This window comes from Ovis aries, chromosome 14 (assembly GCF_016772045.2).
Source record: "Ovis aries strain OAR_USU_Benz2616 breed Rambouillet chromosome 14, ARS-UI_Ramb_v3.0, whole genome shotgun sequence".
NCBI classification, from domain to species: Eukaryota; Metazoa; Chordata; class Mammalia; order Artiodactyla; family Bovidae; genus Ovis; species Ovis aries.
Genome location: NC_056067.1, coordinates 62,106,918 through 62,121,658, shown reverse-complemented (window position 1 = coordinate 62,121,658; position 14,741 = coordinate 62,106,918). Strand labels below are relative to the sequence as shown.

The following is a 14,741-nucleotide window of genomic DNA, read 5'->3' as shown; positions in this document are numbered from 1 at the left end:
ATTGAGAAAAGAAGAGAAGTAAAAGGCAAAGGAGAAAAGGAAATATATACCCATTGAATTCAGAGTTCCAAAGAATAACAGGGAGAAATAAGAAAGCCTTCCCCAGTAATCAATGCAAAAAAAAAAAAGAAAAAGAAAAATAGAGGAAGACAATAGAATGAGAAAGACTAAAGATCTCTTCAAAAACCATAGAGATACCAAGGGAACATTTCGTGCAAAGATGGGCACATTAAAGGACAGAAATGGTATGGACCTAACAGAAGCAGAACATAGTAAGAAGAGGTGGCAAGAATACACAGAACTATACAAAAAAGAGTTCTTAATGACCCCAGATAACCACAATGGTATGATCATTCACCTAGAGCCAGACATCCTGGCGTGTGAAGTCAAGTGGGCCTTAGGAAGCATCACTACAAACAAAGCTAGTGGAGATGATAGAATTCCAGTTGAGCTATTTCAAATCTTAAAAGATGATGCTGTAAAAGTGCTGCCCTCAATATGCCAGCAAATTTGGAAAACTCAGCAGTGGCCATAGGACTAGAAAATGTCAGTTTTCATTCCAATCCCAAAGAAAGGCAATGCCAAAGAATGTTCAAACTACTGCACAGTTGCACTCATTTCACATGCTAGCAAAGTAATGCTCAAAATTCTCCAACCCAGGCTTCAACAGTACGTGAACCAAGAAGCCTCAGATGTTCCAGCTAGGTTTAGAAAAGGCAGAGGAACCAGAGATCAAATTGCCAGCATCTATCTGTTGGATCATAGAAAAAGCAAGAGAATTCCAGAATAACATCTACTTCTGCTTCATTGATTATGCTAAAGCCTTTGACTGGATCAAAACAAACTGGAAAATTCTTAAAGAGATGGAAATATCAGACCACCTTACCTGCCTCCTGAAAAATCTGGATGCAGGTCAAGAAGCAACTGTTAAAACCGGACATGAAACACTAGACTGGTTTCAAATTAGGAAAGGAGTACGTCAAGGCTGTATACAGTCACCCTGCTTATTTAACTTTTATGCAGAGTACATCATGCAAAATGCCAGGCTGGATGAAGCACAAGCCAGAATCAAGATTGCCTGGAGAAATATCAGTAACCTCAGATGTGCAGATGACACCACCTTTATGGCAGAAAGTGAAGAAGAACTAAAGAGCCTCTTGATGAAGGCAAAAGTGGAGACAGGAAAAGCTGGCTTAAAGTCAACATTCAACAAATGAAGATCATGCCATCTGGGCCCATAACTTCATGGCAAATAGATGGGAAAACAATGGAAATGGTGACAGACTTTATTTTCTTGGGCTCCAAAATCACTGCAGATGGTGACTGCAGCCATGAAATTAAAAGACACTTGCTCCTTGTAAGAAAAGCTATGACAAACCTAGACCGCATATTAAAAAGCAGAGATGTTACTTTGCTGACAAAGATCCATATAGTCAAAGCTATCGTTTTACCAGTAGTCATGTTTGGACGTGAGAGTTGGACCATAAAGAAGGTTGAGCGCTGAAGAACTGATGCTTTTGAACTGTGGTGTTGGAGAAGACTCTTGAGAGTCCCTTGGACAGCAAGGAGATCAAACCAGTCAATCCTAAAGGAAATTAACCCTGAATATTCATTGGAAGGACTTATGCTGAAACTGAAGCTCCAATACTTTGGCCACCTGATGTGAAGAACCAAGTCATTGGAAAAGACTCTGATGCTAGGAAAGACTGAGGGCAAGAGGAGACAGAGGCAGCAGAGGATAAGATGGCTGGATGGCATCACTGACTAAATGGACATGAGTTTGAGCAAACTCTGGGAGATAGCGAAGGACTGGGAAGCCTGGCGAGCTGCAGTCCATAGGGTTGCAAAAAGTCAGACATGACTGAGTGACTGAACAACAACATGTTGGAAATAAAAGAAAGGGAACAGACACATTGTGCAAACAGTAGCACAATGAAAGAAAGCTAGGGTAAATATATTAATAGCAAAGTAGATTTTGAGAAAAAGAGAATAATAACAGACGAAGTGGATCAGTTCATAATGATAAAGAGAAATGATCATTTTAATTCTTTTCTCCAACTTTATTGAGATATCATGTAAGAAGACATAAATGATTACTTTTCCATCAAAGACCCTTCAGTTCAGTTCAGTTGCTCAGTTGTGTCCAACTCTTTGTGATGCATGGACTGCAGCATGCCAGGCCTGCCTGTCCATCACCAACTCCAGGAGCTTACTCAAACCCATGTTCATCGAGTCAGTGATGCCATCCAACCATCTCATCCTCTGTCGTCCCTTTCTCCTCCTGCCTTTGATCTTTCCCAGCATCAGAGTCTTTTCCATTGAGTCACCTCTTGGCATCAGGTGGCCAAAATATTGGAGTTTCAGCTTCAGCGTCAGTCCTCCCAATGAATATTCAGGACTGATTTTCCTTTAGGATTGACAGGTGTAATCTCCTTGCAGTCCAAGGGACTCTCAAGAGTCTTCTCCAACACCACAGTTCACAAGCATCAATTTTGAAAGTATCAATTCAAAGACCCTTAGAATTGCATGATAGAGTTGATGAGGAAAAGTTCTTATTTGAAACAAACAAACAGAACACCTGCATTGCTGTGAAGGGGGAATAAGGTGAAAAGTAATGGTTGACTGATAAATAGGTACAGTTGAGTGGAACTAAAACAAAGTTAAGTTGCAGAGACAAGATTAAAAAGTTATTGCTTCAGAACAGAATGATCGAAATGGAGATTATGGACATTGAAGATATTGGTAATATTGAATTATAAGATTCTTTCTTAGGAACAACAATGGAAATAGACTGAAGGGGCTATGGCAGTCAAGAAACTGGATAGCAAAATTATTAGGTGAATTTAAAAGTAGATGGAGGAGGATTAACAGAATTAGAAATATCACTAACTTCCAAGTTCTACTGAAAGTACTGACTTAGGAAACAATTAATGGAGACTGAAACTGTCAGGTGAAACTTTGATGAAAAGGTTGACATCACTTGGTTATTGTTCCTCCCTTACTGCTGTGGGCCAACCAGACATCACGTGCTTCCCAGTGTGCTGTAACAGACAACACAGAACACTGCCCATAGTTTGACAAAAAGTTGAATCAGGACATAACCAAGCCTCTAGATCAAATGCTAATTTACAGCAGATATGAGGGATATATTCCAATTTCAACTGAAAATGCAATCACCCAAACCCAGAATACGGGTAATTTCTCCAGGGAAAAAAAATTGTGCACTTTCTATAATAATTAAATGATATGACCCTACAGGCAGGCCTCAGAGATATTGCTGGTTTGATTTCAGACCACCACAGTAAAGACAATTGGAAATAAGGAGAATCACACAACTTTTTGGTTTCCCAGTGCATGTAAACATATGTTCATAGTACATGTCAGGGTATTCAGTGTGCTGTAGCATTCTGTCTTTTAAAAAAATGTACATACTTTAAAAATACTTTATTGCTAAAAATGCGAATTATCATCTGTAACCCATGGTTGTCACTAACTTTCAACTTGCAAAATTGTAGCATCTGTGAAGCACAATAAAATGACATATGCCTGTACATGTGTATGTGTGTATGTATATTTAAATAGGTATGTGTATAATTAATATGCATAAAATATGTACATATGATATGTGTATTAAAATATATGTGTTAAGGTCCATTGTCGATCTAAATATAGACTATCTAATTGTCTTGTAATTTAATCTAAGATTGTCTTGGTATAAAGGGTTTCCCAGATGGTTCAGATGGTGAAGAATCTGCCAGCAATGCAGGAGACCCAACTGGATCCCTGCATTGGGAAGATACCCTGGAGAAAGAATTGGAAACCCACTCCAATATTCTTGCCTGGGGAATCCCATGGACAAAGGAGCCTGACAAGCTACAGTCCATGGGGTCACAATGAGTCAGACACAACTGAGCGACTAACACACACAAGGAGTATAGTCATACTCTATATGACTTAGGTCCCATCCTGATGACCTCATATAATCTTCATTATCTCTTTAAGGCCCTACCCCTGAAAAGTTGTTGCTGAACCGTGGAAGACACTGTGATTTTTGGTCTCCAGAAGAGAGGAATTCCATCCGGGGCCAGTGACAAGGCTTGATAGCTTACAGCTTTTGTGTAATCAAGTTTTATTAAAGTATAAAAGAGATAGACAAAGCTTCTGACATAGATATCAGAAGGGGGCAGAAAGAGTGGCCCCCTGCTAGTCTTTAGCAGGTCGTTGTATAGCTACTGCTGCTACTGCTGCTAAGTTGCTTCAGTCATGTCCGACTCTGTGTGATCCCATAGACGGCAGCCCACTAGGCTGCTCTGTCCCTGGGATTATCCAGGCAAGAATACTGGAGTGGGTTGCCATTTCCTTCTCCAATGCATGAAAGTGAAAAGTGAAAGTGAAGTCGCTCAGTCGTGCCCAACTCTTAGCGACCCCATGGACTGCAGCCCACCAGGCTCCTCCATCCATGGGCTACTAGCAGACTGCTAATTAGAGAAATAAAATGTCTCAAAACTCAGAGAGTGGCACCAGGCCCCTCTCCCACAACATGCTTTCTGAGATAACATTGGCACAATGTGAGTCATCCTGGGCCATAAAATGATTGACATGAATCTTGAAGAAAGGCAGGTTTCCAAGCAAATATATAGTTTTATTAACATTCGTTAGAACAATTGTACGAGTAAAACACGCTGGTATGTTGAGCCATTATCAGTTCTGAGTCTTACCAACTTAAAGAAAGAGTTGAAGGTAAATACATAGTTCATTAACATTTCCATAAGAAAAACGCATTGGTTAGCTCAAGGTTTGAGAAAAGATGAGCTCAGGTAGAATTAGGTATCCTCATGGCAACACAGAATTTTGAAAGAAACCTCCTTTCAAATTTGTATAGGGAAGGGGGAAAAAAAATCTGACACTTGTAGTCTGTTTCCTCCTGCCACTTAAGAGAGAGATAAAACATGTCTGACACTTTCAGCCTATTTCCTCCATTTGGAGACCCCTGGCCTTCCTGCCTGTTACCCTCTCACCACCAAATAGAGTCATATTCCAAGGTCCTAGGGTTTAGTACTTCAATATATGAATTTGAAAGTGGGGAGACACATTCAGTCCCATCACACTTCTGACTACCATTTCCTTTGTAGCACCTAGAACACTGTCTGGAATACAATAAGTGCTCAGGTATATTTGATGAGCTGCATAACAAAAGAACCACACATACATATAATAATTTACACGACCCGAGATGGGGAAGTTTATTCACCAAAAATTATTAAAGGGAAACAACAGTATTTGATTGGGAAAAATAATATTGTTAAACTACTTGGAGTGGAAAATTAGACTTTAATGCCATGTCTATGATTCGGCTTCCCTGGTGGCTCAGCAGTAAAGAATCTGCCTGTCAATGCAAGAAATGTGGGTTTGACCCCAGGGTTGGGAAGATCTCCTGGAGGAGGAAATGGCAGCCCACTCCAATATTATTGCCTGGAGAATCCCATGGACATTGGAGCCTGGTGGGCTACAGTCCATGGGGTCGCAAAAGAGTCAGACAAGACTCAGCCACTAAGTAACAGCAGACTATAAAGCACCTGCAGTGACAAGCCCAGACAATACAACTGCAGAGTGCACGACAGCTAGAGAGCAGCCCCACTCACTGCAGCTGAGAAAGACAGGGCTCAGCAACAAAGACCTAGTGCAGCCAAAAACAAATCAGTTAGTTACTGGGAGGGAGGAGGGTTGGCAGCTGGGTCCCCTAGGTTTACACTCTTTCTACTTTGGTGGCCTTGCTGATCAATGAGTTCAACTGTCCAGAGAAATAATCAAGAAACACAATAGAAATGGGAAAGTTTTATTTTACCGAAACTTCAGAGTCACTTGGACTGCAAGGAGATCCAACCAGTTCATTCTAAAGGAAATCAGTCCTGAATATTCATTGGAAGGACTGATGCTGAGGCTGAAACTCCAATACTTTGGCCACCTGATGCAAAGAGCTAACTCATTTGAAAAGACCCTCATACTGGGAAAGATTGAAGGCAGGAGGAGAAGGGGACAACAGAGGATGAGATGGTTGGATGGCATCACAGACTCAATGGACATGAGTTTGAGTAAACTCCAGGAGTTGGTGATGGACAGGGAGGCCTGGTGTGCTGCAGTCCATGGAGTTGCAAAGAGTCAAACATGACTGAGCGACTGAACTGAGCTGAACTGAGGGCTATAGCTTGAGGCCACCCTCTCAGTTCTGGGGAACTGCTCCATTGAAGTAAAGTCTTATACCTCATCCAAAAAAGCACATACATCAACACAACAGGATGTACTCCTTCAAGGTTTAAAAATAGACAGACTTAGTACTTAGACAGTGAGACAACAGGACCCTGGTGTCTGGGAAGGGAACCTTATCTTCCACGGAGTGTTAACATGGATGCCATGAGAAGGGGGTTATTCATTCTTATCTTCAAAACAGATGTTCTTTACCTCAGGGTTAAAGCAGATGTGCTGTCAGGGTTGGGCAGACTGTCTTAGCTCACACGCAGTGCAGCCTGAACAATGGATTAGCCAAAATGACTTTCCCATTCCTCAATATGTGAACATCTTCTGCATCACAGGATATAAAAATCTTAGAACTTTACGATCCAGCAATTCTACCTTTGAGGATATACCCAGAAGAATTGAGAGCACACTGGGGAAGAGATATTTCTACATCCTTGTTCTTAGCAGCATTATTCAAAACAGTTAAAGCATGAAAGACACCCAAGTACCCACTGATCAAAGAATGGCTAAATCCACGTGCTATGTGCATATAGTACAGTATTATTCAGCATTAAAAGGGAGAGGAATGTAACCCATGCTGCAACATGGAGAAACCTAGTACACATTCTACTAAGCAAAATAAGCCTGACAGGAAGGGATAAAAAATGTTTGATTCCACTGAAATGAGGTACCTGGGGTGCTCAGACTTGAAAGGGAAAGTAGAAGAACAATCTCCAGGAACTCAGAAAGGAGAAAGGAAGAATTGTTGTTGAATGGGTACAAAGTTGATATTTGCAAGGAGAAAAAGTTCTGGAGTTTGGTTGTTTAAAATGCAAATGAAATTAACACTACTGAAATGGACACTTAAAGATGGTTAAAATGCTCAATTTTATGTTATGAGTAATAGCATTTAAAAGAAAAACCTCTCTGAACCACTCCCTGATGGTAAACAGAAGAGTCAAGGCTGATGGCTACACTGAAGAAGGTCCCCCCCCCGCCCAGCCTTATCTCCACCCCAAAAACTCCAAGGTGAGAACTGTTTTCTGTGCTCAGGACTCCCCACTTCGGTTCTTGGAGATGTCTCAGCTCCAGCCCCGCATGGCTTATCCTCAGCCTCCCTGACTGACCCAGTGCTCCAGGCTCTGCTCCAAGGATCCAGTAAGTCTCGGGTCACCCTCTTCTGTAGGAGACTGGGCACTGAGTTCACATCCTCCCAAAGAGACCTCTGCAATCCCAGAGTGCAGGGGGGTCAGTCTGGCTCCAACCTGAAAGTGGAGAGACCCACTTGCCAGATGAAAACAGGAGCTGGGAGCTGATTTGTTTACATAGAAGAGGTGGAGGGTTTGGATAACTGCCTGGAGATTCCAAGGCTCATTTTCTTGACTGGTGCTCAAACAATATCAAAGATTCCCCTTGAACAGGGTTTATGGTGTGAGGACCACTGATGTCAGTCTCCTGTGTACTGCTGACCCCTGAATCTGCAGGTTCCTCCTTTGTGGATGCCCAGGCGACTATAATGGTCTTGAGCATCCATGGATTTTGCTGTCCTTGGAGGAGGGCTGTGTGATGATTTATCTTAAGTCACCATTGGTTTGCTAAGCTGGCAACTCTGTGAAATTGGCTCTATTATTTGTTATTGATAGTAATTTTAAAATGTGGTGGAAAATTAAATATAGCTTAAAATTTGCCATCTTAACCATTTTTAAGTATACAGTTCAGGGCTGTTAGGTATATTTCTATTGTTGTGCAACTGATCTCCAGAACTCTTTTCATCTTAGAAAACTGAAACTGTCTCCATTTAACAATAACTCCCAGCTTTATCTTTCATCCCAGCCCCTGGCACACCACCATTCTGTGTTGTCTCTATGAAGTTGCCTCTTCTCAATGCTTCATAGACATGGAATCATAGCATCTGTTTCTGTGACTGGCTTATGTCACTTTGGAGAAGGAAATGGCAACCCACTCCAGTACTCTTGCCTGGAGAATCCCATGGACAGAGGAGCCTTGTGGGCTACAGTCCATGTGATCGCAAAGAGTTGGACACGACTGAGTGATTGTCACTTAGCATAATGTCCTCAGTGTTCCTCCACACTATAGCATGCATCAGAATTTCCTGTCTCTTTTAGAGAACAGACTTGTGGACACACAGGGGGAGGGAGAACGTGGGATGAATTCAAAGAGTAGCATTGAAACATATACACTACCATGTGTAAAATAGATAGCTGGTGGGAATTTGCTGTGTGATGCAGGGAGCTCAACCCGGTGCTCTGTGACTACCTAGAGGGGTGGGATGGAGTAAGGGGATGGGAGGGAGGGTCAAGAGGGAGGGGACATATGCATACCTGTGGCTGATTCACGTTGGTATATGGCAGAAACCAACACAACAATGCAAAGCAATCATCCTCCAATGAAAAATAAATTTATAAAAAAGAATTCCCTGTCTAATCAAGGCTGAATAATATTCCACTGCATGTATAGACCACATTGTGTTTACCTATTCCTTCATGGATGGACATCTGGGTTGCTTCCAACTTTCAGCTATTGTGAATAATGCTGCTAAGGAACACAGGTGCACAAATATTTTCAATTCTTTGGAGCATATACCCAAAGTGGCATTACTGGATCATGTGGTAAATGCATTTTTCATTTTTGAGGAACCACCATACTGCATCTATAGCTGCTGCCCCATTTTACATTCCTACTCACAGTGCAGAAGGTTCAGCAGCAGCATTTGAGCAAGAACAAAACACAGTCCAGAGAAGTCCACAAGTCCACACTTGTTCAAGAGTGCTGGAGTGTTGGCAGAACCAAGATCTTGTTCATAGTTTCCCGGCTCTTTGAATGCTTGCTCTTAATTAAAATGTTTAAGTTGGACTTTGGAATATTGGGGGTGGAAGCCCCCCTCACAATAACTGGTGGTCACTGGGTCAGCCTAGCCCTGCAGAGCTGTGTATGCAGGAAACATTTCATGTCCCAAAGCAGCAGGAAACACAGTCCTGTCCTTTCTGATTCAGAATGAAGGCTAGTACCCCCTCCCTCCAGGTAGTTGAGAGGACACTCTGGTTTGACACTTTGATCTGGGCTACAATCTGTCCCTCCCCACAAATTCCATCTCCTTCTCCCCAAAGCAGAGTTCCTAATCCATGTCACTCTGAGAGAAATGAAACAGAAAGCTACCAGGCTTAGGATCCATTGTGAAGAAACGTATGGAGTCTGAGTGTCCTGATCAGCAAGCTCCTAAAAGAGTCACTTCACACATATCAAAGAAGGGAGGGAATAATGATGATAACTTGCTCTGTTTTTACAGAGGAAAATAGAACAAATATGGAATGCAGTTTGTGCAAAATCAGACAAGAAGAGCTGGTTGATTTCAATTCAGAAATCAGCATTTATATCCATTCAACTCAATCCAATTAAGCACCTACTGTGTGCCAGATTCTGTGTTGGAAGCTTTTGCTTCTGTAGGGGCAGAAGATGTTGCGCTCTAGATTTTTTTGGCTGGGCTAATAATTCATTTGCCATAAAACAGATGAACAAAGTTAGTTTGGTATGTACAGGAGCCCCATAAAGAACTCTGAGGCTCAAAGACAGCCAGGCAATTGAGGCTTCCCTGGTGGCTCAGAGGTTAAAGTGTCTGCCCGAAATGTGGGAGACCTGGGTTTGATCCCTGGGTCGGGAAGATGCCCTGGAGAAGGAAATGGCAACCCACTCCACTACTGTTGCCTGGAGAATCCCATGGACAGAGGAACTTGGTGGGCTACAGTCCATGGGGTTGCAAAGAGTCAGACACGACTGTGCAACTTCACCTCACCTCACCTCATGCCCCCCTGAGCTAAGGAGAAGGGGTCGGGGTCTGGGTCTTCAAGGAGGAAGAAGAGAACCCACAGGAGGATGAGAAGAACAAGTTCTTGGTGAACAAATGCTTACCATTCCAGGGAGGGAAGTCTTCCTGAAATTAAAAGTTGTTCTCTGGTAATAGCTCTTTTCCTGGCATAGGTCTCCTAATCTAATTGTTTGGAGCAGTTAAGGGAGAGACAAGGAACTTCTACTGAGTCTGCCAGGTCTTCACTGCCCTTAACTCATAAACTACGCCCAAGCCAAAGTGGCATATTTGGGGAGATGTATTCTCCTCCCCCTCACTTCTTTTCAGGCAACTCTTCCAGTCTTAATATGACTCTTTGAATCATATGAAGAGTCTTCTTTATATTTGAAGAAACCAAATCTCAGAGAACTTTGCCCAATGTGTTCTTTCACCACCTGCTCCCCGTCACTCCTTTGCTCTGTAGAATTGAGCTGCAGGGCCAAGGATGGATGAAAATCACTGATGGCTTCGTGTCTTGTTTTCTCAGCAGCTTGTAACCTCCTCAACTATGTCTAGGATGCTGTGTCAGTATGTTTGCCAGTTTGGTCAGAAGCTGGTCTTCAAGTGGCCTCTGGAGCCCAGGAAAGAGTCTGAGAGACCCAGAGCTTATCTGACCACCCTGGGCCTAGTGGTCGTTGGTGTGGCCAGCACCCTGGGAGCTGGTGGGTACACCCCGGCTGGTGGAGTGACCACGTTTGTCGCCGGGCCAGCAATCATCATCTCCTTCTTGGTGGCCAGCCCTATCTTGTGTGTTGTCTGGGCTCTGCTATGCTGAGTTTGCAGCTTGAGTACCATACTCTGGTTCTGTGTATCTCTACAGCTACATCACCATGGGACAACTGTGCACTTTCATCACTGGCTGGAACCTCATCTTGTATTTAATCATTGGTGAGATGATGGAGTGGGGGAAAGTGTGGGTCTTAAGATTAGGAAACTAGGAGGGGGTCTTGCAATCTTCACAAATTCATGAGCATACTGTTATTCACCTTAGGAAGCAAAAGGATAATAGCATCAGGAAAACTTCACAACATCAGTCGACTCGGCTCTATTCTGCTTTCCTTAAATGATGAAACAAGAACCCACAGAACAGGGAACTGCAGGGAGTGGGTGAGAGGGAGGCATGTCCCATAGGCTCATCCCTTCACCATGGTGAAGTCTTTGCTCAGCTGTTGCCTTTGTGAGATTTTCCTGTACACTTGGATTTAAAATACCAATCCTCATTTCCCAGCCCTCCTGGTCCCACTTTCTTGTATTGTTTTCTTGCATAACATTGATTTCTTCCTAGCATATTAAATAGGTGACCTATTTTGTGAATCCTCTGGGTATGCCCTCTGCACCCATGATAAGAAATTCTTTGAGAGTAGGTATTTTGTCTGTTTTTCTTTTCCCCAACATATATCCCAAGAACACAGCAGGGGATCAATTTATGTTTCTTAATGAATACTCCCTTTTCTGCTGCAGCCTCTGCCTGTGTGGCCAAGGCTTGGAGCAGTGGCTTTGACAGCCTGATTGGGAACTACATCTCTCAGGCATTCGAGGGAACTTTCTCTTGTGTGCCCCACTTCCTGGCCACGTACCCAGACTTTGTCACCCTGGTTCTGGTGCTGCTGATGACTGGTGAGACAGGAGTCAAATGGGGTATAGGGAAAGTGGGGTATAGAGGGAGCTGGGGTGGGAAAGGCTTGAGGTGGCAGAATGGCAGGGTATTTGGATTGGAAAGAAGGGTCTGCTAGAAAGGTAAGACATAGACCATTGTTTCCCACCACTGGCACTATTGACAATTTGGGCTGGATCAATCTTTGGTGTGTGTGGCAGTCCTGTGAATTGAAGGGTTTTTTGTTTTTTTTTTTTTTAAGTCATTGTACAGTTTTGGAGATGAACCCATGCACCTATGGTCTCCTAATCTATGACAAAGGAGACAAGAATATACAGTGGAGAAAAGGCAATCTCTTCAATAAGTGGTGCTGGGAAAACTGGACAGATACGTGTAAAAGAATGAAATTAGAAAACTCCCTAACACCATACACAAAAATAAACTCAAAATGGATTAAAGACCTGAATGTTAGACTGGACACTGTAACTAACACTCTTAGAAGAAAACATAGGAAAAATACTCTTTGATATAAATCACAGCAATATCTTTTTTAATCCACCTCCTAGAGCAAGGAGAGGCTTCCTAAATAAAAACAAAAATAAACAAATGGAACCTAGTTAAATTTAAAAGTTTCTGCACAGCAAAAGAAACCACAAACAAGATGAAGAGACAGCCCTCAGAATGAATGGAAATATTTGCAAACAAAGCAACTGACAAGGGATTCATCTCAAAAATATATGAACAGCTTGTGGATCTCAATATAAAAAAAAAAAATCAAAAAGTGGGTGGAAGGCCTAAATAGACATCTCTTCAAAGAAGACATAAAGATGGCCAAGAGGTACATAAAAAGATGCTCAACATCACTGGTTATTGTTTATTTGCTAAGTTCTATCTGACTCTTTTCTGACTGTGGCCCACCATTCTCCTCTATCCATGGGATTTCCCAGGCAAGAATACCAGAGTGGACTGCCATTTCCTTCTCTAGGGGATCTTCCCAATCCAGGGATTGAACTGACTTCTTCTACATTGCAGGTGGATGCTTTACTGCTGAGCCACCATAAAAGCCCCACTGATTATTAGAAAAATGCAAATCAAAACTACAATGAGATATCACCTCACACCAGTCAGAATGGCCATCATCAAAAAAATACAAACAATAAATGCTGGAGAGGGTGTGGAGAAAAGGGAACCCTCTTGCATTGTTGGTGGGAATGTAAATTGATACTGTCACTATGGAGAACAGTATGGAGGTTCCTTAAAAACTAAATTAATAGAACTATCATATGACCCAGAATCCCACTAGTAGGCAAATACCTTGAGTAAGCGATAGTCGCTCAGTCATATTCGACTGTTTGCAATCCCATGAAGTATAGCCCACCAGGCTCTTCTGTCTATGGAATTCTCCAGGCAAGAATACTGGAGTGGGTTGCCATTTCCTTCTCCAAGGCAAATACCTTGAGAGAACCATAATGTAAGAAGACTTGGATAACCCAGTTTTCATTGCAGCACTATTTACAATAGACAGGGCGTGGAGGCAACCTAAATGTCCATCGGTAGAAGTAGAGAAAGGACATGTGGACACAGGGTGGGAAGGGAAGGGTGGAATGAACTGGGGGATTAGAATTGATGTGTATACACTACCGTGTGCAAAATAGAATCTGCTACAAAGCGCAGGAAGCTCAGCTCAGTGCTCTGTGGTGACCTAGAGCGGTGGGATGGGGGTGGGTTGGGAGGGAGGTTGAAGAGGGAGGGGATATTTGTATACCTATAACTGATTCGCTTATTTGTATAGTGGAAACTAGCAAAACATTGTAAAGCAATTATACTCCAATTTTTTTAAAGACATTGTACACTCTTGAGTAGCATCCCTGGCCGTTACTCACTAGATGCCAGTGGTGTCCATTCCCCCCAAACTGTGACAATCAGGAGGTCTCCAGACATTGCTAAATGTCGCTTGTGGGAGAAAAATCACCCCAGCTCAGAATCGTTCACTTAAACCAACAAGTTCCTTCTTCTGTGTTAAAATCAAATATGTTTTTGTATGCATTTTTGAAGATTATTTTCCCTTCTAGACCATTTAAAGAGTATTGAGTAGATTTCCCTGTGCTATACAGTAGGTCCTTATTGGTTAATTTATTTTATATAAAGTAGTGTGGGAGAGTTTTAATTTTTGATGTTAGGTCTTATCTGTCAATGTTTCCTCTGGTAACATTATCTGTGGATTTTTCTCTCTTAATTTTTTTCACTACTCCAGTAATTTATAGTTGCTTTAGAAAAAAAGTAGAAAATACAGATATAAAAAAATTTAAAGTAACTGAAAATTTTGGCGTCTACTGATTATAATCACTAGCATTTTGATATATTATTCCTGTCCTTTTATAGATATGTATATATAACATATGTATTTACAAAATTAGAAATACACCACACCTATGTTGTTGTTTAGTCAGTCATGTCCAGATCTTTTTTGACCCCACAGACTGTAGCCAGCCAGGCTCCTCTGTCCATAGAATTTTCCAGGCAAGAATACTGGAGTGGGTTGCCATTCCCTTCTCCAGGGCATCTTCCTGATCCAGGGACCAAATCCAAGTCTCCTGCATTGGGAGGTGATTCTTCACCACTGAGCCACTCAGAAAGCCCCTATATGTATCTATAGCTATTTTTATATATGTACATGCACTATATGCATCATACTGTTTTAACCTATTATTAGACTATTTTCAAGTCAATAAATATAAATTTACAACTTTGTCAAACCCAAAGAAATCAATGCTTTTATACTTGAGAGGAAATTCATATATAGCATAAAATAAACTAATTTTCCAAGCTTTACTTAGATATAGTTGACATACAACATTGTATGTTTAAGGTGCACAATGTGGTGATTTGATAGATATAAGAGAGATGATTGCTCCAGTAAGAAACTAACATTTTAAAACATACAATTCTGTGGCACTCAGTACACTCACAGTGTTATGCAACCATTACCTCCATCTAGTTCTAAACATGTTCATCACAACAAAAGGAAACCTTGTTCCCCTTTAAACAGTC

General features: G+C 41.9%; 1 protein-coding gene across 1 annotated transcript in view; it reads left to right on the top strand.

Moving 5' to 3' along the window:
• The first annotated feature begins 7,295 nt into the window (after window positions 1-7,295).
• Window positions 7,296-14,741, top strand: part of LOC101108819 (cationic amino acid transporter 3-like) — a 46,822-nt gene continuing 39,376 nt past the window's right edge. Inside the window, 1 exon segment of the mRNA XM_027978749.3 lies at window positions 7,296-7,392. The gene's annotated coding sequence lies outside the window, so the exon portion shown is untranslated.